A 25,807-nucleotide genomic window follows, 5' to 3' on the forward strand; every position below is an offset into this window, starting at 1 on the left:
AGGCTTTTAAATGAACTTCTTCAAAAGAGAGCCCAAACACCTGCCCGCATTGAATAGTTGAAATCTCTCAATAAGAAACTAAAAAATACGAAACTTCACACAGCGTGAAAAACAAGTCCTCACTGACCACATCACTTTTTAAAAAAAACGCCTTCATCCAATCATCAGGCAACACACCATGAATATAATGACTGACAGGCCAGGAACAGAGATAGATAAAAGCTATTAGTCGCTGTCTCTCACTGTGCCATACACTCGTGTATGTGCACAAACACACACTGCGCTGTCTGATTCTCACATAATGGGTGAGTTGAACTCAAAGTCTTTTCACCTGGATAAGATCAATTAGAAAAACACTGATGCCTATTGCCGGATCCAATCCGCAATGTGACACAACACTCTACACAAGTGGGTGTCAATGTCACGTGACTGCCTGCAAGTGCTTCCATCATGTCTTTCAACACATCTTACGAACACTTGCTATTTGAGGTATATTTCATGAAGTAAAAAAAAAAAATTAGTAATTGGAAAGACTTTTAGCACTTCCATTTGTTGTTAGATTGAACTGAGTTTCTCAGCTTATAGACTATTATTGCAACCAACCTCTGTCCTCAGACCCTCAGTTCTGGCTGAATCAAGGGTAAGAATTAAATTTAAACTGTCCTCAAATTGCATGACAGCGTTCTCTCTCTCTTACTTGCTTCCTATACTCACCCCTCCACCCCCCTCTCCTCTCCTTTTCTTTTCTCTCCTCTGTTCTCTAAGAATTCTTTCACTGGTAGAAAGGCTTATAAGCTCAAAACGAGCTATTTGTAAAATTACCGAGCACCCTCTATTATCCTCTGTCATTTGCTATTACCAAAAAGACAAGAAAAAATAACTACTTAACAGTATCTGTCCTTGGCTGACGAGTCCAACTCTACTTTCTTTCTCTTTGTAGAAAAATGTCTCTTTACCACTGCATTTGTCGCTATGCTACACAGAGGTGATGGTGACACAGCAAAATGTAATGCACTGCGACGCCAACAGATTCTCTCCAGACTATATGAGATATGACAGAGCAGTGCAAGGTATGGATTTTCTCTGAAGGCTCAAGGTTTGTTTTCCTTGTACATATACGCATGTTGTTCTTCTAAATGACTGTTTAAAAAAACAAACAAACAAAAGACAAAACAAAACATATCTTTGTGTATATGCATGAAGTAGGCCACCTTCACTGGTTAAGGCTCATTATTCTGTGTTTTATAAGTTTATTCCTGGACTTCACATGGTGACTTTACATGTTTTTGGGCCCGTATTTTCTACCCCTGAATGAAAGACAAGTGGAATATGTCACCGCATGCTTTCTGGGCTATTACTATCCCATGATGCCATCAAATGTGCAGGTAAGATATCTAAAGTTGTGCTTAAATACAGGCAGTTTCAGAGGACAATGAACCAGCTGATACATATTTTTTTCAACTCTCTTTGCCCCACATTTTCCTTCTTTCCGCCATTTTCAGTCTATGTTCACATTTGTGTGTGACTTTTCTCATGACTGCCGCATCACCTGTGTGTTTTGTATACTTTAGAAAGAGATTAAATAAAGAGCCAGAGTGAAAGAAAGAAAGAAAGAAAGAAAGAAGGAAAGAGACAGAAAGAGGACTGACACTGCTTCTGAGCTGTCTGGCTGTCTTGGTGCAGTGGAGCTGATGGTTGAGGTCATCCCAGCCCCGGAGAGGCGCGATCAATTTCCTATGACAACCTGTCTAACAGTGTGGCTGACTGACTGAATGAATGACTGAACAACTGATTTGCTGGCTGAATGAATGCATGAGTGACTGAATGAATTGGCGGCTAGGCAAATGGCTGACTGGTTGTTTGACTGCCCACCTGTGCTGACGTTTCTCTGAATGATTTTTTTTTGCACACACTAACTGGCTTCCCACTTAACTGACTGACAAGTCAAGCAACCAGACAACAAGCCAGTGAGCCTGTCAATTTGATAAGTTGTTTCAGACGTAACAAAATGTTTCAGCTGACTAGCCAATGAAATTCCTAATTCAGTGGCCTGTAACCAAGCCAAACAACCAGTCAGCAAGAAAAGCAGACAGCCAACAGATCAAGGAGTAGAGGTGATAATATTCCCTATTAATTCAGTCACCGTGCCAAAACAGTCAGTTAGCTAACTCAGTGAAGACAGCTAGCAAGCAAACACACATGATGAGTTACGGCAGCAAAGCCTGCTGCTTTGACAGAACCAGTCAATAAGTGTGACAGAGAAGAGAGACTGCAGACTTCAGGCTGCCAACAGATGGCCTGACAGAGTGAAGAGGTGAGCAGTAAAACATTTTCATCCAGAGAAATGACAAAACGAGATGATCTGAATTCTCCTGAAAGACAGTTTGTCATAGAGCACAGACATACATAAGATGCATGTAGACATATATATATATTTATATATATATACACACATACACTGGTTACTTTATTTGGTACACCTGTTCAACCGCTCATTAACGCAAATGTCTAATTAGCCAATCACATGGCAGCAACTGAACGCATTTAGGCATGTAGACATGGTCAAGACGACCTGCTGAAGTTGAAACCGAGCATCAGAATGGGAAAGAAAGGTGATTTAAGTGACTTTGAACATGGCATGGCTGTTGTTACCAGACAGGCTGGTCTAAGTATTTCAGAAACTGCTGATCTACTGGGATTTTCCCGCACAACCTTCTCTGGGGTTTACAGAAACTGGCCCGAAAAAGAGAAAAATTCCAGTGAGCTGCAGTTCTCTGGGGGAAAATGCCTTGTTAATGCCAGAGGTCAGAGGAGAATGGCCAGACTGCTTCGAGCTGACAGAAGGCAACAGTAACTCAAATAACCACTCGTTACAACCAAGGTATGCAGAAGAGCATTTCTGAACACGCAACACGTCAAACCTTGAGGCAGATGGGCTACAGCAGTAGAAGACCACACCAGGTGCCACTCCTGTCAGCTAAGAACAGGAAACTGAGGCTACAGTTTGCATGAGCTCAACAAAATTGGACAATAGAAGACTGGAAAAACGTTGCCTGGTCTGATGAGTCTCAATTTCCGCTGCAACATTCAAGTGGTAGGGTCAGAATCTGGCATCAACAACATGAAAGCAAGGATCCATCCTGCCTTGTATTAATGGTTCAGGCTGGTGGTGGTGGTGGAATGGTGTGGGGAATATTTTCTTGGTACACTTTGGGCCCCTTAGTACCAACTGAGCATTGTTTAAATGCCACACCCAACCTGAATATTGTCCATCCCTTTATGACCACAATGTAATATCTTCTGATAGCTGCTTCCAGCAGGATAACGCAGCACGTCACAAAGCTCAAATCATCTCAAACTGGTTTCTTGAGCATGACAATGAGTTGACTGTGCTCAAATGGCCTCCACAGTCACCAGATCTCAATCCAAAAGAGCACCTTTGGGATGTGGTGTAACGGGAGATTTGCATCATGGATGTGCAGTTGACAAATCTGCAGCAACTGTTATCATGTCAATATGGGCCAAAATTTCTGAGGAATGTTTCTAGCACCTTGTTGAATCTGTGCCATGAAGAATTAAGGCAGAAGGGGGTCCAACCCGGTACTAGCAAAGTGTACCTAATAAAGGGGCCAGTGAGTGTACAGAGGACTGCACAATTAATTGAAATATAATCAAAATTGCAATATCGCCAAATTACAGAAGCTGCAATTTTTTTGGAAAAAAAGAAGGAAAAGGGGTCACAACATTGTTGTGCATTGTTAGCACCATTAGCGTTGTGGTGCCACAGAGACACCCAAGCCTACAAATCATATTCTCCAGACATAAAGGAACTTGTTTCAAATTTTTCAGTGAAAATTAATCAAAAATCAACATTCCAACTTAAATTCTTGCATATTGTGCAGCCCAATACATATATAACGCAATATGCTTACATATTTTGATTGGCCAGTGAGCACAGTCCTATTACATGCACACAGCACACTTTCATGCACACCCTGAATGACAGTCTCACAGAGAGGGCCGGAGAAGAGACAGCCAGGGATGGTAAAAAGGTTGGGGACATTTTTTTAAGGTTCTCCGGCCCACTGATGCAGTGGGATGCCTCCCAATGGCCAGTGTGAATATGACAGACATCAGTTGTGTTTGTGAGAGAGACAGAGAGAGAGAGAGAGAGAGAGAGAGGTGGGGGTGGGGTGGCGCGCAAGGAGGAGGAGGAGGCACAGAAGTGCTTCTTACTGTTGCTGCGCAAAGTTGAAAAGTTTCAAGCTTAAACTTTGTTGACCTGGTAACAAGTTCAGAGTTGGCTGCCATGGAGGGGCCACACTGCCTACAATACACACATGGTATAACATAACATTGTGCCACAACCACGGGGACTGCGTTAACTATTGTGGTTGAAAGTAGTTTTTGTCTTCACTGACCTCACTGACAGCTGGTCTCTCCCTGCCTGCACCTGCGCCTGCACTCTCATCATCACTTGCGTCTGAGTCAGGACCTCTCATTGGCTCTCCCTGTCCACTAGCCCCCTCCTCTTTCTCCTCAGTTTGTTTTTTAAAATAATCACCTATAGCCCGCTTCATCATTGGAACATGGTAACAGCTAAATGGATTGTTTTGGTGGGGAGAGTGCAGGTAGGGAAAGACTGACTGAGCCAGTGAAAAAAAAGACAAAGTACTACTGATGCAGTGTCCGTGGCGGAGGTGCCTTATGATCATCATGTACTTTTATAAATGTGACCATGTGAAATTTTAACTGGCACGCTGTCAAAAAATAGTTGGTCACAGTCTGAAGCCCTGTGCAAAGATAGATGCAGACATGTCAAATAGATCACCAAACATGACTCCATTCTGCAGGAGAATTATTTCTACCACAGAGTATCCTTCATCTTCATTTCTCCTCTCCCTCTGTCACAGATCACCTGCTCCTAACCACCATGCCTGCCAACAAAGGGCTACAATTTTATTCATGTTCTGCATAGCCTCAAACCACTGACACACATGAACAAACATGTACAGATGATATTCATCACAGCCTCCTAACATGCAGATGATATGCACCAAGAGAACAAAAAGCATTTACCAAAACCAGTGAACACAGACAAGCTGTTCTATCTTTCACACTTACACAAGGACAATGTATACTCACATGGCAGCAAGGCTGTTACCACCATCACCGTGACGTGAAAATCCTCCCACCTAAAAACGATGCAGCAGTGGACTAACCACCACGGCGGTGCTCAGTATGTGTGTGTGTGTGTGTGTATGAGTGAGTGAGTGTAGGTGTGCATGTGTGTGTAGAGGCTCGCTAAGCTGCACTCTAACTGCTACTGCCTCAGCTGGAGCTGTCTCAATGCACAGCCTGTACCATGTCGGCAGGCAGCAGGGGTGGACGTGTGCGAGAGAGAGAGAGAGAGAGAGTGTGTGTGTGTGTGTGTGTGTACTTGTACTTCTATCTTTGTGAGGACCAGTTCGACTTGACTGAGGATGTTTTAGCCAGTCCTCATAACTTCAAAGGGTTGTTTGAGGGTTAAGACTTGGTTTTAAGGTTCAGGTTAGAATTAGGTTCAGGTTAGGGTTCAAGTAAGGGCTGCGGTTTGGCATTGAGTTGCTAGGGAATGCACTATGTCAATAAGGTACCACACTAAGATAGAAGTACAAGTATGTGTGTGTATGTGTGTGTGTGTGTGTGTGTGTGTGTGTGTGAACAGTGCTGCATAGCAGAGAGGCTGTTCTTCATTTGACAAGACTGGATAGAGCGATCATGATAGATAGTGGGAAAGATAAATTGATTGAGGACAGAGAGAGAAGTATGGGTGGAAGAAGATGGGAACAGATGTGGCAGTCAATCCTTGTCTACATGTCTCTGTGGCTCCCTCTTACTCCCTGTCTTTGACATTCTGCCCCCAGAGCAGAGCAGAAGGTCCACTGCAGACAAGCTTGCAACCTCATTTCAGAAATGACAGTGGAAGGAAAAGAAGCGGAGAAAAAAGTGGAGGGAGACAGGGGGAGACAGAGTGAATAGATAGATTATGTAGAAGAGGATGAGAGGAAGAGAAGCACTGGAGCAAGAGAGACAGGGATAGAAGGGAGGTCAGAAATAAAAGAGCCATTGGAGAAAACTGAGGAGGCAGCAAAGGCAGAACTGAAAGATGTAGAGGTTAAAAGAGGAGGGAAGGGTAACTTTCAAGGGCATGCATACTTGTCAGGCTCATTCTTGTCTTCTGCAGATCGGGATTCCCATCCAGCACACACAGACTTGCATACAGCTTACCCCAGTAGACATGATGACTGTGGGATAATAATACCTTTGTGTGTCTGTGCATGTGTATGTGTGCGTTTGCATGTCTGGCTCATCCTACACTGACACACACCTACACACACACAAACACACCTGTTCTGCCCCAACTAGTCATCTGGCTATCCAGCAAGCCAGCCATGACAGGAGAGGCTTTGCGTCACATTGCTGTCACGTCACTCATCCTGTCACAACTCTCTCTCTCTCTCTCTCTCTCTCTCTCTCTCTCTCTCTCTCTCTCTCTATCTATCTTTCTCTCTCTCTCTCTTATTAGTCTTTGTCTTTGTTTTTTGCTCTCTGTTTTGTGTATTTTTTTTTTCTTTTTTGTGTTTCTCTCACTGTGTACCACACTTGCTTCATGCTGTGTCACAGGTGTAATATGTAAGTAACAGATGCTGGACAGCTTCACTAGCAACATTCCCCCACTTTAGGTTATTCCCACTAAGATGAATACACGTTAAACAGTTGAGTTGAGCTTGGCACATCCAGGCTGGGCTGGCACAGCTGATACAATACACAGCATGTACTGACATACCTACAGTATTATAGAGGACTCAGTTTTTACTGCATGCTGTACAGTAGCATAATTGTTGGGAGGGAGTGTGTCGTAATCGTCATTGTATGTATTATGTGTGTGTATATATATACATATTATATATACATTATACTGTATATTTGGCACACTTTGAGGATGTTCAGGGTGTTCAAAGAAAGACTGGATACTGTCGTGGTTAATGTCAAGCTTGCTTGGCTCACTTGGCAAGCCTTCACTACTGCTGGCATTAATCTGAGAGACCATGTCTTACATAGGACTTTTACTGCAGATGACCACTTTGAAGAAACTTGCACTTCAACAGACTGATTAGAGTTGTTAATTGATAATTGCTAAAAGCTTCACTGCTTTTATTGGTGTTTTTCAAAAGTCCAAAGAGGTAAAAACTCAAGCATTGCTCGTAATATAAAGAACAACTTTATGACCCTGATGAAGACCACAAACTGAAATGCGTTGATCTGACAATAAAGTTGCTCTCTATACTCCAGGTGTTGCTGGAGTTTTTATCTCTTCAGGCTTTTTCTCTTCTCCTTAGAAGTAAATGAAGTTTTGCCAGAATCCCTTACTCCCTACTCCCCATTTTAGACATGATATGTGGGTGAATTAGTGTCATTAAGGACACTATACACTTCCCGGATCTAATCTGATTAGTTAAAAATTCAAATCAGGATCAATTTAGGGAGGCTGGACAAAACTGAGATTATTCATCAAAGCAACAGTTTGACAACACATGGCCAGAGCACAGCTGCAACAGCTGCCAGAAGTTGCAGCAATGCAGGTGAAGGCAGGTGCAATAGAATAAAGCAGAACAGAATAGAAATGCAGCTGTTTGGCAAGCCTGAACTAGACCTTCATTATTATGAATGAATAACTCTGTGCAGTTTGACTACATTAGTTTGTGTGCATATCTTTTGATTAGTACAGAAGCCACTGTATGTACGTGTACGATGGATGGATGGATGGATGGATGGGGAAATTGTCATGTTAGAGCAGACTGGGGATAACAATGTGTGTGTGTGGACCATATAAGTGATAAAGAACTGAAGAAGGGAGTCATAAAGACAGAGGGAGCGAGAGAGGGAGAGAGAGAGAGAGAGAGAAAGAAAGAGAGACAGAGGGGGAGCAGTGATGGGGATCAGAAACAGGCCCTGAATATCAATGCAGCATGTCTGAGAGATTTCAGGGCTGCAGTGCACCAAAACCCGGGAGAAGGAGCAAGAGAGAATATCATAGGCAGCCAGAGCTGGAAGTTCCAGTTCTCACAGCCCCCCCCCCCATACACATCTACACTGTCTTGCTCCACTCCAATCTTAAAACAACATGAGATTCCCATCATTTGGATTTGCTCTTTGACTTCACCTGAAAACTTGACTGATACAAAGTCTTTTTTTAAAAAAGAGGTAGCTTTCAACTCAGATGTTGATACTGCTGTACAGCCTTCACACTGAAAAGTACAGTGCCACACAGTGCCCCAACTCTTTTTTAGTGGAAACTAAAGCATTTGTCTCATTAACTGGAAAGTCAGCTTCTCCTCATGTAAATCCTGTAGGTAGACCAGTTTTAAATAGACGCTGCGGGCATGTCTTTGTCCTACAGAAAAGACACACACACACACACACACACACACACAAGCATACACACATGCATATTTAACTTTAAGAGAAATTCATGCCATCCATCTCAATTAAATGACAGTCATTCAAGAAGCCTATTAGACACATTAGTATAATGCTCCTCATCCTCTTTGTCCTTCTCTTTATAAATGGCCTCTTTGCTTCCTCCCATAAAAACTCCATTTCCATCCAGAAGGGATCTGTTAACCCATAAAGTGCCATGTTTACCTCAGGTCAATCAGACATCTCATACCCTGGTCACTAGCCATCAGCCAATAACCATTAGCCTTATTAATTGCGGAAGCCTTAGACCATCTCCTGAGTGCTGTAGTAAAATAAGACCATGCACTATGTCTGTGCACACACACACAAGCATGCAGTTAATGAGATGACTCCCAAAGGTCCCTAACCTTTCTCTATGAGAGGTCACCATCACACACACTCTGTCTAATCTAATATATTACTCACACGCAGCATGTCTGCACTTCCTTGCAGCAATAGTCTCAGACATTTATGAAGAGTGAAAGCCCAGTCCCAATTCCACTTCCATGTGTTAAGAGTCCAATAGCCTGTTTCCCTAAAAGTCCAAGATGCAAGCTATAATTGCAACATGAGGTCATTTCTTTCATGTTAGTTTTGATATGTTTCACTAATCAGGACGAATGGCATACTAGTGACCTTAAAGTGTGAGAGTCTTAAAGAACACACGCGTTTATCTCCAATTCTAAAGTCATCTCCAAGCACAATTCATGTGAATGATAAGTAGGAATCAAAAATAATATGTGCTGTAAAATAAATAATAAACAGAATGGTACTTTCTCAAAACATAAATCTGATCCTTATTATCGTCATCACCAAGAATCCCCACTACCTAAAGATCAGGATGCAAACTGTTCTCTCTATGTGATTTATTGCACCTCCTCTTTGTAAATCACTAATCCAATCATATTTTTCACTTTCATTCTCCAACCTGCATGATAACATTAGTCTGATTTGTGCTCCACAATCAGCCATTCTCCGAGGTGCCTTTTGATGAGCTATATTCAACATACAAAAAAATGATTAAAATAAATAAAAAGATAAATAGCTTATACATATTTACTGTTCACCAAAGACTATATTTAATTACTATATACAGTTTTTCCTACAGTGCAGCAACATCATGCTGTATTTAAGCACCACCAATCCAGTTCCTGATAAGGGCTGCAACTAAATGGTGGTCTCTTCATTAAGTGATTTGTCATTTGAGCAAGAAATTACAATTACATCTAGAGCTGTTAACTGAAATCCTGTTGATTGCCTACATTTTTAGTTTTAGCGTAAAATATGCTAAACTTTTTGGTAAATACTGAGAGGACCATCCCACCCAGAGATTTGTGTGTTTCCCCGCTGTTTTGAAAGAGTAAAAACACATTTAACAAAATCTGGGCATTTAATATGTGGGCAATAATCTGTGACTCATACAATCACAACCAGCATGGCAGGCAATACACTACTAGGAGAGCCTCATCATCCCATCCTATTTTCCTCTCTTATACCTCTCTCTACACTGCTGTGTCTCTTTTCTCTCCTCTCGGTCCTTGTTCCAAGAGTGATGGAGAGCTTCATCCAACTCCCCAAGGACAGCCATAAGCCATAAGACTAATGGAAACACACACATACAAGCCTGAGAGTCACAGAAAAACTATGACACCTACATCCACGTACACACACCAACACACTGCGCCAGCAGACAGGGAGACATCGTCCGACAGATAGGGTGAACTCAGTCAAATTCTCCTTAGCAAAGCTTCCTGCATACCAAACCGAGAGGCAAGGGTAGGCAAAGGAGAAGGAGACAGTATACAGTGACAGATAGTGCAGGCAGAACATAAAACAGCAGTAAACACTCAAACACTAGATTTTTAAACTGAGGGTGTACCCTTGGTGTCAAATACGGGACTTCTGTCAGAATTAAAAAGTTAAAAATTGCCTGTTCATGTGGGCCAGCAGTGTGCAACTTGTTGAGTAAGCACAACATCCCTGGTTTGACTCCCATGGGACTGTTATCATATCATCCCTCTCTTTCTCGTGTATCTATTTTCTCTTTCCTGTGGCAGTATCCAAAAAAGTCCAACACAATAGTTAATCCATTCATTTCCTAGTCTTAATTGAAGCATAATTTGCACTATATCCACATCTATTGTTAAATCAATTAATCAAGCTCCTCAATGCATTAATCAGTAAATATGTCTACAACAATAAACGTGTATTCATAGATCAGACAAATGGTTTTAACAGACTGTGTATTTTAAAACCACTTGTAGCCACAGTACATTAATTGACTTTCCTACTCTAAGGATACTTTACTGCACTAAGAATATTAAAGGGTATTAAGATAATTGAGTAATTTAACATCAAGACTACCTTGGCAAACTGACAACTGCAACCTGGCCTTTAAAATTCATTTGCTAATGAAACACTTAGATATGCAATATGTCCATTATATTATTATTGTTGCTGCTGCCAAGGAGGAAGTTCTCATCCGTTTGTCTGTTTGTTTGGTGTTGAAATTCCCATCCATTTCTCGATGTGCCCTTTCATATACAAGGATATATGCCTGCACAGTGTTGTTGAAAATGATCATTAATATACTAGTACCAAGCTACATTTCACTTACATGCAAACATTACAGTGAAGTAGCAATCCAAATTCTGAATGCACATGTGAAACGTAGCTTCACAACTTCACTAAAGTCAGCAGAGAGAGTTGCCCTAACTCAGTTTGTCCTTGACAATTACTTTTCACAATTTTGGTTATGTTAAATAAAAAGGGCTTTGGGCTCAATTCTCAAAACATTAACATTTTTAATGATGCACCACCCATGTACAATCAGTGGCAATACCTAGTTATAAGTATCTGACAGCGAAAATCCAACCACCGTGAGGCTAATGTACCTATGTAAAGGCAATAATGACCAACTTTGCTCGATTCAGAGAGGGTACTTTATTTTATATCAGTAGTATTAATCTTAAATCTGAACATGTATTTGACAGGCTGAATGGCAGTGCCAAAACTGCACAAAGAAGTTGGTGGCTCAGCACTTGTGGTGGTGCTGAAACATTAATGAATAACTACACACTCCATTCTTAACACCTAACAACAAGTGAAAACAGATTTTAGAAGGTTATTAAGACTCTGGTGAAGAGTAATTGCATGTGTGGGTGGAGAACTAAGGCTCACTGTTGAGACATCCATGTCAAACAGGGCTTTTACTTTTCCTCCCCCCCATGTCGGTAATTGAGTTTTCACAAAGAGCACAGTTAAATCCTGGTTGCACATAGAAGTGGTGACTGGATTAGACAGTTGCTTACACAATTTCAAAACGTGATTAAAAAAAGGAAGACAAAAAAACACTACTTGAAACATAACTTATTTTCCTAGTTTTTGGACTGGTTGTGTGCGATTGAAGAATAATAATTTTCTTAATGTCCAGTCATTGCAAAATAGAGCTGTTACTGTTCTAGTCATGGTGGAGTAGAGACCCACTTGTTTTCAGAGATAAGAAAGGGGAAGATTTTAATTTCATTTTTCCAAACATCCCTACAGCGAGTTCACATGGAAGTTTAATTACAGCCCCCCAATTCTTGCAAGGGAAAGCCATCACCTTGCTGGTGGTGGTCATTGTTCCTCACTGGCTGACCCCTGGGAGCAGAACTACACATTGTTGTACTGATAATCTAACAAAGCTGCCTGCTTCTGATTCAGTGAGGAACAGAAGAGAAAAGATGGCTGTCCAAAGCCATTAATCTACCCTTACTTCCTCATTTTTTTCTTTCTTAATTTATCTTCTCTCCCTCACTCTCTCCCTCTCTCTCAACACATACACTCCCGCCTAAATAGCCATATATTCAGTTCTTATTCCCCCATTTCCAGGGGAAATTAATGCTTGGTTGAGGTGAGGTGTGAGGATTAAACTGTGGCAGAGGATTAATCACTCTTGCATGCCTGTAAGCTGGACAATTCCAGATAGTTTATAAAAAGCCTAGAACATGAATATGAATAGATACAGCCAATTGTGATTGAATATAGTTCTTTCTCAGTTTAATACAATAGTCTTCTCAGCAAGACTGGACATGTATAAGGTTTTAAATGCTTTTTTGTTTCAGTGCTTTTGTACATTACTTTCCATAAAAGGAGAAATTACATAATTTTTTTGTTAAATTAATATTAAAACAGAGGGCTTAGATAAGGATATTTATATTCTCATAAGACTATTTCCTAAGTAAAGGCAACTATGCCTCAGGGCTTGATATAACCTTCATGCTGCTTTTCTTAATAAAATAAACAGCACACCCTTTGCTTAAAGGCATCATGGTAAAGGTAATGCAGAGCTGCTATGCAAAACAGTTCTGTTTGGTTGAGGTCAGCACAGGTTTTATGAGGCAGTGGCAGGAGGGGAATTGAATACACTCCCAACACAGTATGATTAACAGTCAATATTGTTACAAAGGGCTGTCAGTTTAGCTGGAGGCAAGGAACATCCAATGAGCAAATATGAGGCAGAATTAATTGTAAGTCACTTCATCACAGGAAAAATAAACCCCAAACCCCAAGTATGCTTTCAAACATTTGAAACTCCCCACATACATAATATACCATAGGGAGCTATATAGAAAGCTACACCTCAGTCTTTCACCGTTTGGTGAATGCTACACCGTGCTTCAACTGTCAACCAAGGCTCAATCACCACACCTACAGTAAGGGGTCTTTGTAAAGGAAGTGCAACATGATGATGTAATTAATAAGTGCAAATCAAACTTCAAACTTTGAAATAATATGTAGAAAACATCATGGAATTATGTAATTCATGTTTGTTTCATCTACTAATTTAAGTAAGGTAACAATCTCATTAACACTCCACAGAGATCTGATTTTTTTTCATCTGCAACCATTTTCAGTCTCTTCGGTAGACGTTTAAGCCACATGCTTCATGTGCATCATGATTAATTTGCTAAGCCTCTTTCCATTGCATTTGTTGCATTTGCTGCATTTTTCTTTTGCCAGTAAACCTAAAATTTGATGTTTTTAGCAGCACTCGCAGCTTATCTCTAGGGATGGCAATAAACTATGAGATTGAATGGCCTGAAATTTGGTTTAGATATGTATAGTGTCCCGAGAGATGTATCCGACTGACTTCGGCAATCTTTTGACTTATCATGTAGTAGCAGGACCAGAAGGTCAATTCCATGGAGGGAAAGAAATCACACTAACTTTTACTAGATACATATATTACATTTTGCATGGGCACCCTTGGCCCCCACACAGTGTATTCCTATTACTACTATTACAACTACTCATGGACCTCTTGTGATGAATTGTAATAACTTTGGTGATCCCTTCATTTCTTTATCTTTCATCTGTCCAATAATAATTAACTAAAACAATAAATAACAGCCTCATCTGTATTTTTTGTTTAGTGCTAATTAGCAAATGTTAGTATGCTGACATGTTTTCTAAGACAATGAACATAGCGAACATTATATCTGGTAAACATCAGCATTGTCATTGTAAGTATGTTAGCAGCCTGATGCTATAATTTAGCTCAAAGCAATGCCTTATAAAGAACAGCCTCAGAGCCACTAGTATGACTTTAGTCTCAACTACTGAGATAAAGTTTGGCTTAACTGTCATCTGTGAAAATGACATCTTTATTCCCTGTGTTGGAAACCAGGCCAATGCCAGACAATTGTTTTGAGTAAACACATGGTTTATTTATGAAGTGATGTGTCTTGAATATGATTCTGAATGCATCTAAGTCAGAAGCCCTGATTTAACTGACACCAGAGTGGTCGGGGTTTCTTTAAATAGGGAACAGCATCTCTAGAGTGTCCTAATGCTGCACACAGATGACAGTGAGGAGGTTTGAAAGAGTATGTTCGGTACAGGCTGACTACAACAATTTGGAATTGCCTCAACCTCACTGTCCAATAAAATTAACAAGAGAACTTTCTGTGTTCACTATCCACAAATAAACACTAATGCACTTTCACACTTCAAACTCGATCTAAAATTACTTGCTTTAAAGTAAGGGGAACTTTTTAAGGATTATGTTTTTTTAAGCTGCCAATTAATCAGAGCCAAGTTACACTGAACGATTGCCAGCATAGGGACAGGGCAGCAGAGACAGAGAGGAAGAGGAAGAGGGAAAGAAGAGAAGACAAGGGAAGAGAAGAGTGCTGACAGAGTGGCAGCCCTGTCCTCTACAGATCAGCTCTTACCTTGAATGAGAAAGAAGCTGAAGACAGATTATCTGACTGCATGGAGAAGACAAGTCCAACACATCCAATGCCTGTCTGATGCCTAGAGTATTGTCTATTAGTCTATTGGTTGCTGTCCATCGCTGTGCCTGAGCCAATTTAACCTTAAACTCAGAGACCATCTGTATGTGGGTCAAATCTTTCTGCCACCTTTTAGCCTTCCAAATGGTTGAGGGTGCCTTGAATTGTAGGATAAATCAAAAATAAAATTGAAATCAAAACAAATGTGTGCTGGATATCGACTTATTATCGGCCTGGCTGATTATCGTATGCAATATTCAGCCTTTTTCCGATGATCAGCATTGTTATTTCTTTTAACTGATAAAATAAATTAATTTTAAAATCCGCTACTTTGGCTCTGATGCGGCCAGTCGCCTGTCCCTGTCTGTTGTCACCCCTCTGTGGTCTGGAGCAATGTCCCGCCCACAGCATCATCTGATTGGTTATATGTCACAAGTAATAACCTATCAACACTGAAGGCTACTGTGTACACAGACAGGCACAGACTAGAGCAGCACCTGTCAGCCTGAGGCGCTGTGTGTCGAAGGTAAGACAGCAGACATCACTGAAGTTGTAATAAACATAAAAATCCTCTACATTTAAGTTACAACAAGACACCACACTCTTATGAACAACTAAATTTACTGATCCAAGACACACCGAGCAAGAGAGAGCAGGAGAGTGAGGGAGAGAGAGAAGCCATCGCTAACTGCTAAGCTAAAGTAACTAGCAGATCTGAATAGTGTGTAAACAACTGCTGAATTAGTGACAGTTTCTAAAAGGAGAAGAGAGCTATGAGTGCTGGAGCAGAACTGGTGTCACTCTAAATGTACAGCGGGTAGTTAGTCACTGTAATGAATTAAACAGCAACATTAACTGTGATAAGATAGAGCAGCAATAAAGGAAGCAACTGGAAATGAGACACTACACTTACACCTGAATGGCCACTCACTATTGATAATTCAAAGAAAGTAGAATTAAAATTACTTGGGTAAAAATGTACTCAGAACACAAATTAAGTCAAATTAAGCTAAAATTTACTCTGAGTAAATGTATTATATTTTTAAAAGGGGATGTTATATGGTGGTAATAACAATATATGATAAAACTATTAAATTAAAGAGCATCTTTAGGCTACAGGTCTATCAGTTCCCAGATCACTGTGCATGCAACTGATAATTACTAATATACACTCAGTTGGCAGTTTGTTAGGAACATCTAGCTAAAACTAACGCAGTCAAATACAACAATCCTGCAATAAATCCTCCTGCATGAAGGTTATAATGTTCAGTCCGTAATAAAATAGTTTTAGACAGTTATTGATTCAACTGTTTGATCATTTTGGTGGATATAATATGTGGAGCTGTTGAGCTGTATTACATTGTATAGAGGTGTTTCTGTTATTTCGCCTACAATCGTTGACATAAATGTGGTGGACAAAATAATAGAAACACCTGGGAACCACAGCCTTACATGTAGCAGTAGTTTTGTGTTCGCATATCAGTTTCAGATTTCGATTATCAGTCTACTAATAATCGTCAACAAAAGCCATTGAATGTACCCTGAAAAAAACATATTGGTCAATCCCCAATATGTACCGTGTTCTCAGGACTAGCTTTCTCTGCCACCAGCAGCAGAGCTAGCATCCTCACCAGTGTCACTAGATTGCATGTGTTTAAAAAGACGCTGATAATGTTGCCCTGAATTTCAGATGTTTGGAGTTGACGTCTGTCTGTCTTCAGCATCAGAGGGATTTATAACACTTGTTGGAAAGCTTTCATTACACTTAATGTGACGAGTTGTCAACCTGTCTCTCCTCTGCTCCACTCCGCTCCATGTGTATGGGGAGGGCTAAGACACACACACGGTCATACATGAAGCAGAGGAGAGACAAGTGACTGTAAATGACAGAAAAACAGCAAAGACTCTCAAACTGAGTTGAAATGAAACAACAGCACATCAAATAGATGGGGTGGGGTGGGGCGGGGCAACCCCAAGGCAATATAAGGGGAACACAGAGATATGCAAAGAAGGTTTTCTTTTCACACTCTACTTAAGGCCCCAAGCACTGACCATGCTAATGAAACACAGGACAGTGTGTGAGTGGAGTATAGTAAACAGGTGAGAATAAGAGGAGGATATACAGTAGGAGGAAGAGGGGGGGGTAATCTCCAGCAAGAAGCAAGCAGTTTAACTAGATTCTGCTTTGACCTCTGGCACCATTCAAAACACACACAAACACACACACACACACTGATGTCCTGCTGGGTAAGCACTCTACAGAGTCATTAACACCACTTCTCACTGCAGTCACTTCTGCAGCCTTACAGTACAGAACATCACTTTAATGCAGCCTGTAAGTGTATGATCACACATCCTGTATATGTGCACATTTTTAAGTATGACATCTGATACATTATTTGTGTGACTTCTGTTGCTGTCAGTTCAACAACCTTTTGTCTGTGTGTCTCTCTCTTTAAACGGCTTTTGTTAACATTTTAACTACTTATATTCCTTCAAGCATTTAGGATAGTGTATGTAAGAAGAAAGTGTACAGTACAGTGCCTGAATAACAAGTTCATGTTTGCCAAGAGTGTGAAACAAAATAGTTCAAACATTTCCATCAGTTACTGCAACTGCGTTATTCAGCAGTGTTGCATTCAGCTCTATATTACCTTCAATATTAACTTCTAGTGCAGAAAACTAGAGTCTGGGAGACCGTGAGGATGTTGCAAATGTTATCTGATAATATCTGACAGCTAAATATTTAGTACAGTGTAAAAGCAAATGCCAAGTATTTCAAAGTTATACTTAAACAAGACCCTTGTCCAGAGATTATCACTATGATTTCTTCAAACCTTGCAATTACATGAATACGGGAATTTGGGCCATGTACAGTGTGTATCTTTCTCTTTCCTTTTGTGCTGTTCTTGTGCTTGACACATTCCACTGGTAAAAGATTTCCTGCCCTCAAAAAGTTCTTGTTGCTATGCAACTGATCTGCCTGGCACTGAGAATAATGCTAGCTTACATAGGCTACAGAGTACAACCCTACTCACGCACGCATGCACATGCACACACACACACACACTCACACTCTCACTCTCACTCTCACTCACTCTCTCTCATACACGCACACACACACACACACACGCACACACACACACACTCACACACACACACACAAACCAAGAAGCTCTTAGCCTACATCCTGTGCTTGTTAAAAAAGATTGGGCTATTAAGCTAGCATGAACAAAACATCTTTAATCTGTATTGTTTTTGACTAAAGAAGCCTTTTGCATTACAGCTATTTTCATTCCCTCCTGCTAAGTGCTCTAACATTTAGACAGGGTAGAGCAACCAAATTACTAAATCCCTATGACTGGGCCTTGATTTCTTATTTTAGTATATTTTGCACAATTAAGCATGTTTAGAACTGAGAAAAATGCTGTTATAATGGACAACAGGGAAGCATACAAACATACCTGTGAGTATCAGCATGATTTACTTCACAAAATTCAATTTCCAAAAGAAAAGCAGATTAACTTTTAAAATAATTCTGCTTTGTTGTAATTTCATCTTTCATCCATGATAGAAGACTATAACAACTATATTGCTTCTATTAATAAATGTAATGTCGAACACAAAGTAATTGGGATTTTATTGGGTTTACCATTTCTAAACATAAACCACATTTCATTTTGCTATTTTCTTACAAAATAAAGTGCACATTTTGTGAGTTCATCAGTGTTCAAACTCGCATGTTTTTCCACAAACATTACGGTATAATAAAGAGCAAGAGAATGAAATACTCAATTTCAAACAATAACAAGTTTGACTATGCTAATCCATCTAGCTAAACTCATTACAACACAATGAAGTTTAATTGCTTTCATGTACAGTATAACACATTTCTAAGTAAAACCCTCAAGATCACTTCATTATGAAAGATCTGGACAGAGCAGAGCGACACACACAGAGTGGGAAAGACAGAGAGAGAAATCAGGTGGAAAGGACAGATAGAGACAGAGGGGAGAGACAAAGAGGGAGTGAAAGACTAATCTTAAATTATACCTTCAAGGAAGTATTCAGACAAGAGCCCCAATCCATTTAAGTAATACAATTTATCACTCCGTCATTAGCCATTTCTATTCTAATGGAAGTCCTCAGAATGATGCTTGAAGACTCCTGGCCAAAGACTGCAGCGGAAGAGGACTGTCCCTGATATAACCTTCATATAACGTATGTTCCCTTCTCAGTGACAGCTGCTAGTTCAAAAAAAAGTCCTTGTGATATCCACACAATTCCATCTACATTCTGTAAGTTTGATACTACGATTACTTTGAGTCAAAACTGTCCTCAAATCCAGTGGACATGGTCCTCAATGAAGTGAAACTATGTTTGTGAGCAACTTAAGAAAAGTGTCAGTAAATGTGACAAAATGTTGCAAATAAAGCAAGATTAGCCTCTAAATCCCTTCAAGAGAAGAGAAGAGAGTCAGATTAGGTGACCAGGAAGCGTGTGATGAAGAGTGATGGAGGGAAGAGAAGAGACGAAGCTGGTTTGGGAATGGTGGGCTTCAAAGGACAGACAGTCTGGGCTGCATGTTAACCAGAGCTGCCTGGTTCAGTTACATTACGTAAATAATACAGACGTGCTACAAAGAATGGACGGACACACACGCACATGCGCATCTGCAACACACACAAACACACACACACACACACACACACACACACACACATGCGTGCACACATGCACGCACGGTCTGTGCTTCTTTCAACCTCCATCTCTTATTATCCTAATATTCAAGCTCACACACATACACAGTGAAAACAACTTGCTTACTCACTCACTGGCTCGCTACTGCAGAGCTTTAGCCATCTCTCTCACGGTCACACCAAGGGCATCCACTCCCTTGAAACAGTACAGCACAGCTCATCACAGAGAGCAGAGGAGAGGAGAGGAGAGGAGGTTGTCTGTTTAATGGTGATGATCACATGCATAAGGAAAAGAATGAATGCTATTAAAAGACAGAGGGGTGAAATGGAAGAAAATAGGCAAACAATGGAAACTGAGAATACTGAAATTAAAGGCAGGTAGGGAAGCTACAGGCAGAGAAAGGAAGAAGAAGAGAGAAAGCAAGGTGGTAAAAGGCAGAGAATCTCTCTCAGGACGTTGCTGGGTAATGGAGATGAGATGTTAATGTGCCTGGTAGTGATGCACTGCAGCAAACTGAGAGAAGGAGGCGAAAGAGAAGAACAAGCTAGAGGAGGTGGTGGAGGATGTGAGAAGACATGGGGAGATTAGAAGAAGGGGGAAGTGAGAAAGAAAAGAGGATGAATGGGGGAGAAGAAAAAAGAAAGACAGATGATGGAGGAGATAAGTGGGAGAACAGAGGGGAGAGGAAAGAGAATGAGAAGAGAAAGATTTTGAGATCTGAACTTTGATAAGGCTGATGATGCAGCAGGATGACGCTTGCATAAACTGATACTGATGTCTCTGATGAATCTATAATGATGCTATTAGGACTGGATTTCAAGGCCAGCACTATATTTCTAACCAAAGTGACTTTGATTTTCACACAATTACAGACTCTCACATTTATTATCTGGGAATGCTTAAACTGTTTGCAATGGCTCCTGTGTGGTCACATTCACACATTTATCTGCTGCATGATTTCCAAAATTAGTTTTAACCTCAAACACAAATGCTTCATAATAAATGTGTGAGGTATGTCTCAAATGGCATGCTTCCAAGCCACATGCCATGTACTCGCAACATTGTCAGCATGATTCCAGCTAGTAAACTGTTCCTTCTCCCATTACTACTGCTTGCTGTCCAATTAAACAAAAATGCTCAAACAATCTTCAAAAAAAGCTTGACACAGAGCTTCCTACATGAACACATCTTTGATGTTACAGTTTAACTACTGCTGAACCTGCAAAGCAGCAAATCATCTTACATGTGGTTGTTCTCCAAAGACTGACAAAACTGAAAGAGAAATAAAAAAGAGAGCAATTTCATTAAAAGATGGAACTAAGAAGAAAGCAGATCAGAGGGAAAATGAAAAACATAACCATTACCATGGGGTGGAAACACCTCTGAAGAAACTGCCATGTGCCAGCTAAACTCTGACACACAGACAAAAACACGGTGAACATATATGACAACCCCCGCTTCTCAACAGGGAATATGAATAATCCCAAGAAAGCAACCCAGTGTCGTAAATTGTTTCATCTCTTTGATGAAAAGTCAGCATGCAGTCCAACCTTGTTCAGTGTGTTACTCTCTGTATTAAAAAAGTACAATCAAGACAATCCTGATAGCCCAAGACTTCTGTTACGATTGAGTTTTAAAGGTTGCCACATGTAGCTTTAATGTAGGGAATTATAGTAATATTAGTGAAATGTTGTCTTAAGTGGTATTTATGGATCATTTTATGGTTATATACCTACACACAAACTGGCAAGCTCATGGGGGAAAAACTGAACGATGGTGCATATTCCGTTTTGCAATTTACCGGTATAGTCACATGCAAAAAAAGGACATCTTTTAAAAATCTTTCTAAAGTCCATTCCTTATCTAAAGACTTATTGCTAGGATTAAAAGGTACTTGTCAAGGCCCAAAAGTGCGTAAATTCAGCATGATGAAGACACCACTATCAATAATGTAAATTATTTAAATTCAGTGAGTGTCCCATTGCGTGACACATCTTTCATGACCTCATAAAACCAGCACATCGTTTCATACCTCAACGAGCAGCTCACTCTTAATGCCAATACTTCAAAAGAAGGCACACCACCCTCTAACATCATGTCTATATTTATCTTTAGCATAGCAAGTACAGTGCAGGAAATATGGGGCACATTCAGCATACTGGATGGTGGATTCAAGTCTGGCCCAAAGCAAGCCTGACTTTTCATTCACAGCTTTTTGTGTGAGAATGACATAAGAAGTAAGGTCTTTGTAGTATGTAGCATTCACATAAAACATTAATGACTAACATCCGAACATGCCTTTGGCTATAAGGTTTTCTTTGTATGTTAAATGTTACTCTTACAGGAGGGTGAGTTAAGGTAAAAGAAAGATGGCCGGTATCTCACTAGAAAGGAGACTCTTTAATTCCTTGCAAAACATTTTTTTCCCTGCATAAACACCAACATGATCTGAAGATGAAGACTGAGGGTGACAAAACAAATTCACCATTCTGTGGCGGCCCCAGAGGGAAGAAGTTTCAAAGCAGACAGCAAACCTGTTAAATAGTGGATGTAAGGACCATGTTTGCTTTTGCTCACATCTTAGTGAAAAACGCAGTGCGTTGCTCCATCTAGGATAATGCAACACCTGCCAGTGCTTTTACTAGCTTCATAAGCAAACCCTAACCAATGAGGGTTTGTTTGTTTTTATTCCCACCACGCAAAAATGTCTCCAAGCTTATATAAGGATACCGTGACTGAGTGAAGGTCCAAATGAGTCATTCCAGGATTTACCAGACAAAGTGCTAGAGAGCACCCTAAAGCATGTAAAATATGCATTAAGGGCACACATTCCTGAGTCATGAAACCAAAATTACATTGCATACACATAACAAATGAGTTTAAAAAAAAAATTAGCATTGTTTGGTTCCCCAGTTTATCTTTGACTAAGCAGAACTGATAGTCAGCCTGAGTGTACTGGTGACTAACCTGCAATATCTAATAAGATCTAAAATGTAAATAAGTACTTTTCTATTCTGACTTCGTTTCCCAGTGTTTCCGGTCTTTGAGGTAAGCAAAGCTAAATTCCCCCCAGCACCATCTCTGCACAAAAAGAGATGAAATCTACATAATTTGTCTAATTTCACTGTGGGTATGATACATGTTTCCAAGTATTACTTTACCAAGAGGATGCTCATTCTTTCCGCACACTTCACACTCCTGTGGAATTGAGACACTGCATGCATTTCATCTTTGTGTGTATGTCTTATCTTATAGTAGTCTTCAGGTGATTCATAAAGGAGGAAAGGGTCAAAGACAAACAGGAAATGAGGGGAGAACAGGGAGGGAGATTACAGTGCAATACGGTGAGGGAGATACATTAAGAAATAAGATAGAAAAGGAGAGATGGATGAATGAGAACAAGGTTTAGATAATATGACAGAGTGAGGGCTGAAAACTGACTTAGAGGGAAATGTGAGAGGGGAAGGAAAATGGAGGGGTGTATGCCACATTACATCCTAACACATACATACAGTTGATGAAAGAAACATAAGATATGGAGCATGATATCAAAGAAAAATGGATGAGAGGATAGATGATAAATGAGAGCTTACAGAGGTGAAAGAATCAATAAGTAAAAGGACAAATGAAGGAATAGTAAGGCAGGATGGGTATAAGATGACTGGCTAAGGGTATTTCTGTTTCTAGCCTTTCTTTTCTATATCAAAGGATTTCTTTGGACACCAGTGGCTGTGTACAGCACACAGAGTACCACTGGATCAACACAGATGTTACCTGGAGTAGCATCACATGTTTTGAAAACGAGACAGTTTGTTATTATGTGGCCTAAACCTCTGTGGAGTCTGTTACCTGGAAAATCTTGTGAATGAAAAATACAGATTGCAACAGTTACTGCCACAAAAGACAAATTGGTGGCAAGGATTGTGCAAAAAGTGACAATATTTTGTGTCCATGTTAGATAACTTCGTTTTGGAAGGCAGGGATATTTTTAGGTGACACTCAGATTAGGGAGTGGCTATAAGATGACTTACAGTAACCCGTACACCTGTATCAATCTATTCCACCCACATTGCTGTGCTTGTTGCTATTTCCCTGTCCTATTTTTTCATGGATGTAGCTAACTAAATAGCTAGCTAGCTATGTTAGAACATGACATCCATGTGCTTCAAACTGCCGACAAAGCTCTCATTGAAAGACTGTTTCTCTGCCATTTAAGCAAAACACCAGAGCTACAGTATTTGAATCACTGAATAAATTGGAGATGTGGCTGGTAATTAATGGGTCTGGAATCACATCATGGTAATAATCACAGGCACTGTCCTGTAGACCATAATCTCACATTTCTCATTTACTATCAAATCCAACTGTAACTGTAAGAGAGAAAAACAGTATTTTTAACTTCTTAGAAATTTGATTACCAGTGAGTAGGTGTGTGTGGAAGTTATAGCCGCTGCACCACAGTGTTTAAACAATGGTGCATGAAGAAACTGGGCAGGCATCCAGTATTACCTCTGCAGCAGAATAGGGTGATACATAACTCTCCCTCATTCTCTCTCTTTCTCTCATGAACACACACACACATCAAGAACACGCTATTTCTAAGTATTAATGGCCTATGCTACAAAGCACAGCAAAATGCACATGGCCCAAGTGCACAATGCATGATCTTGGTCTTTAGTAATGTTATGACCACAGGTGCATAGCACAGTTGGAGGAGGGGTCAGATTAGGAGGAACACATAATCAGTTAGTGTGATTGGCCTTTTTTCTTTCCTTAAAAAAGAGAGTGCATTTCATTGTGGCATCCTGGCAATTTCATGCTAAAAGAGAGCAGTCCGCCAAAAAAACCTCTCACAGGAGGAAATGTATGTCCTTGCGTCGGACGAGGCAGAATCACCACAAGAGAGTACATAGCACCATAAATAAGCTGCTTATGGGTAAATGATGATGAACCTGCTTGGGAAGCAAAAGCACAATGAATAAATCGATACTTTGCAGGACCACATTTGGTCTTTTGCATGTCATCAAATCTTATTATATTTGGATATAACTGAATTAATAAATGAATACAATACAAAGCCAACAAATGCATGTATATTAATTAATTCCACATTATTGACTTGTTTTAATGTTACTTTAGAATTTATTTTTGTGAAGCAGAATTTTCCTCAGGGGCATGGCCCAATTCATTCACACTCAATATTCAAATGATGTTAGGCCCCAACTAATTGCAGGGTGCATTTGGGAATATGGTCCTGCAATATCTCTGAAAGGCCCTTTTCTATGTCGGCACTGAAGAATATAACTGTACCACTAGCCGCTACTGAAGACAATGCGCTACAATTCCTTTTCTATTGCTGCCACACCAGCACACTGAAACTGTGGGATACAATGTCATTTGGACTTGAATTAAGTTATTCCATGAAGAGATAAGACCTGATTGTTTGTTATGCAGTAAAAAGAAGACTTCAACTGTCATGTTATGTTGTCATTAATTTGTAATCGCTAATGACACCATCTTATAATGAATTGCTTATTCTGATTAGATTTAATTGTGTCCTGCAGCCAAACTATCAATCAGAATGTATTCCCAACGTAATCCAAAAATCACACTTGTTGGATTTTGGCCTACAAATCTGTACAATCAGTCGTAACAATGCCGTCTTCATGTGTCTTGTTTTTGAAAAATGAAATCACTGATTCTAGTGGTATATCATCATTCTTTTTTGTACAATACTACACAACCAGACTACCCAATGCAGCACAGTTTTGTGACAGTTTTGTGACAGGTCCACGTTTCACTGGACCTGTCACTTTACCGGTCCTCTCTGTGTACCTGTGTGCTGGAACTGGGCTCACGCAAAACACTATGCCAAGTTAGATCGACCCTCACCAGGTCCTACAGCCAAAACCATTAAAACTGATCAACAGTATGACTTTTCATATAAAAGTTCCCCAACTCGAAGTGAAAGGACTGCACAAATTTTCTTCACCCCCACAAGCGAAGCCACTGATAACTGCAATTCCAATGAAATTAACTGATTTCAGGAAGAAATGTCACTGTAATGATGCTGATCTGACTGGATCAGAATTCACTGTTCTCAGCTCAACCACTGAGTCAGGAAACCAAATGATTGGCTACAAGAGCCTAAGTGCTGGGAAACAACGTGACCTTTGTGGATGTACCACAAGTTTAAGCTATGCATGGCTGATTTAAATGGTGTGAGTTGAAATGAATTAATGTCAGCAGAAAAAGATATAACGAAAGACAGACACGCACATCCAGATCAGGAAGATGATACAGCTCGAGATAACTGGACTTTTTGA

The 25,807-nt window shown here is 40.2% G+C and overlaps 1 protein-coding gene across 5 annotated transcripts in view; it reads right to left on the bottom strand.

Annotated features, from left to right (window-relative positions):
* Positions 1-25,807, bottom strand: part of atp2b2 (ATPase plasma membrane Ca2+ transporting 2) — a 123,532-nt gene that overhangs the window by 82,170 nt on the left and 15,555 nt on the right. The window contains exon 1 of one of the 5 annotated variants that reach the window (XM_071493854.1): positions 5,146-5,347. The exons of 3 other annotated variants lie outside the window; for them this stretch is intronic. The gene's annotated coding sequence lies outside the window, so the exon portion shown is untranslated. Of the gene's footprint in view, positions 1-5,145; positions 5,348-25,807 lie in introns of those variants that run through there. One more of the 5 variants, XM_071493853.1, reaches the window with a different exon arrangement.

This window comes from Trachinotus anak, unplaced genomic scaffold (genome assembly GCF_046630095.1).
Source record: "Trachinotus anak isolate AG129_WGS33_773 ecotype Australia unplaced genomic scaffold, CSIRO_AGI_Tana_v1 ptg000013l, whole genome shotgun sequence".
NCBI classification, from domain to species: domain Eukaryota; kingdom Metazoa; phylum Chordata; class Actinopteri; order Carangiformes; family Carangidae; genus Trachinotus; species Trachinotus anak.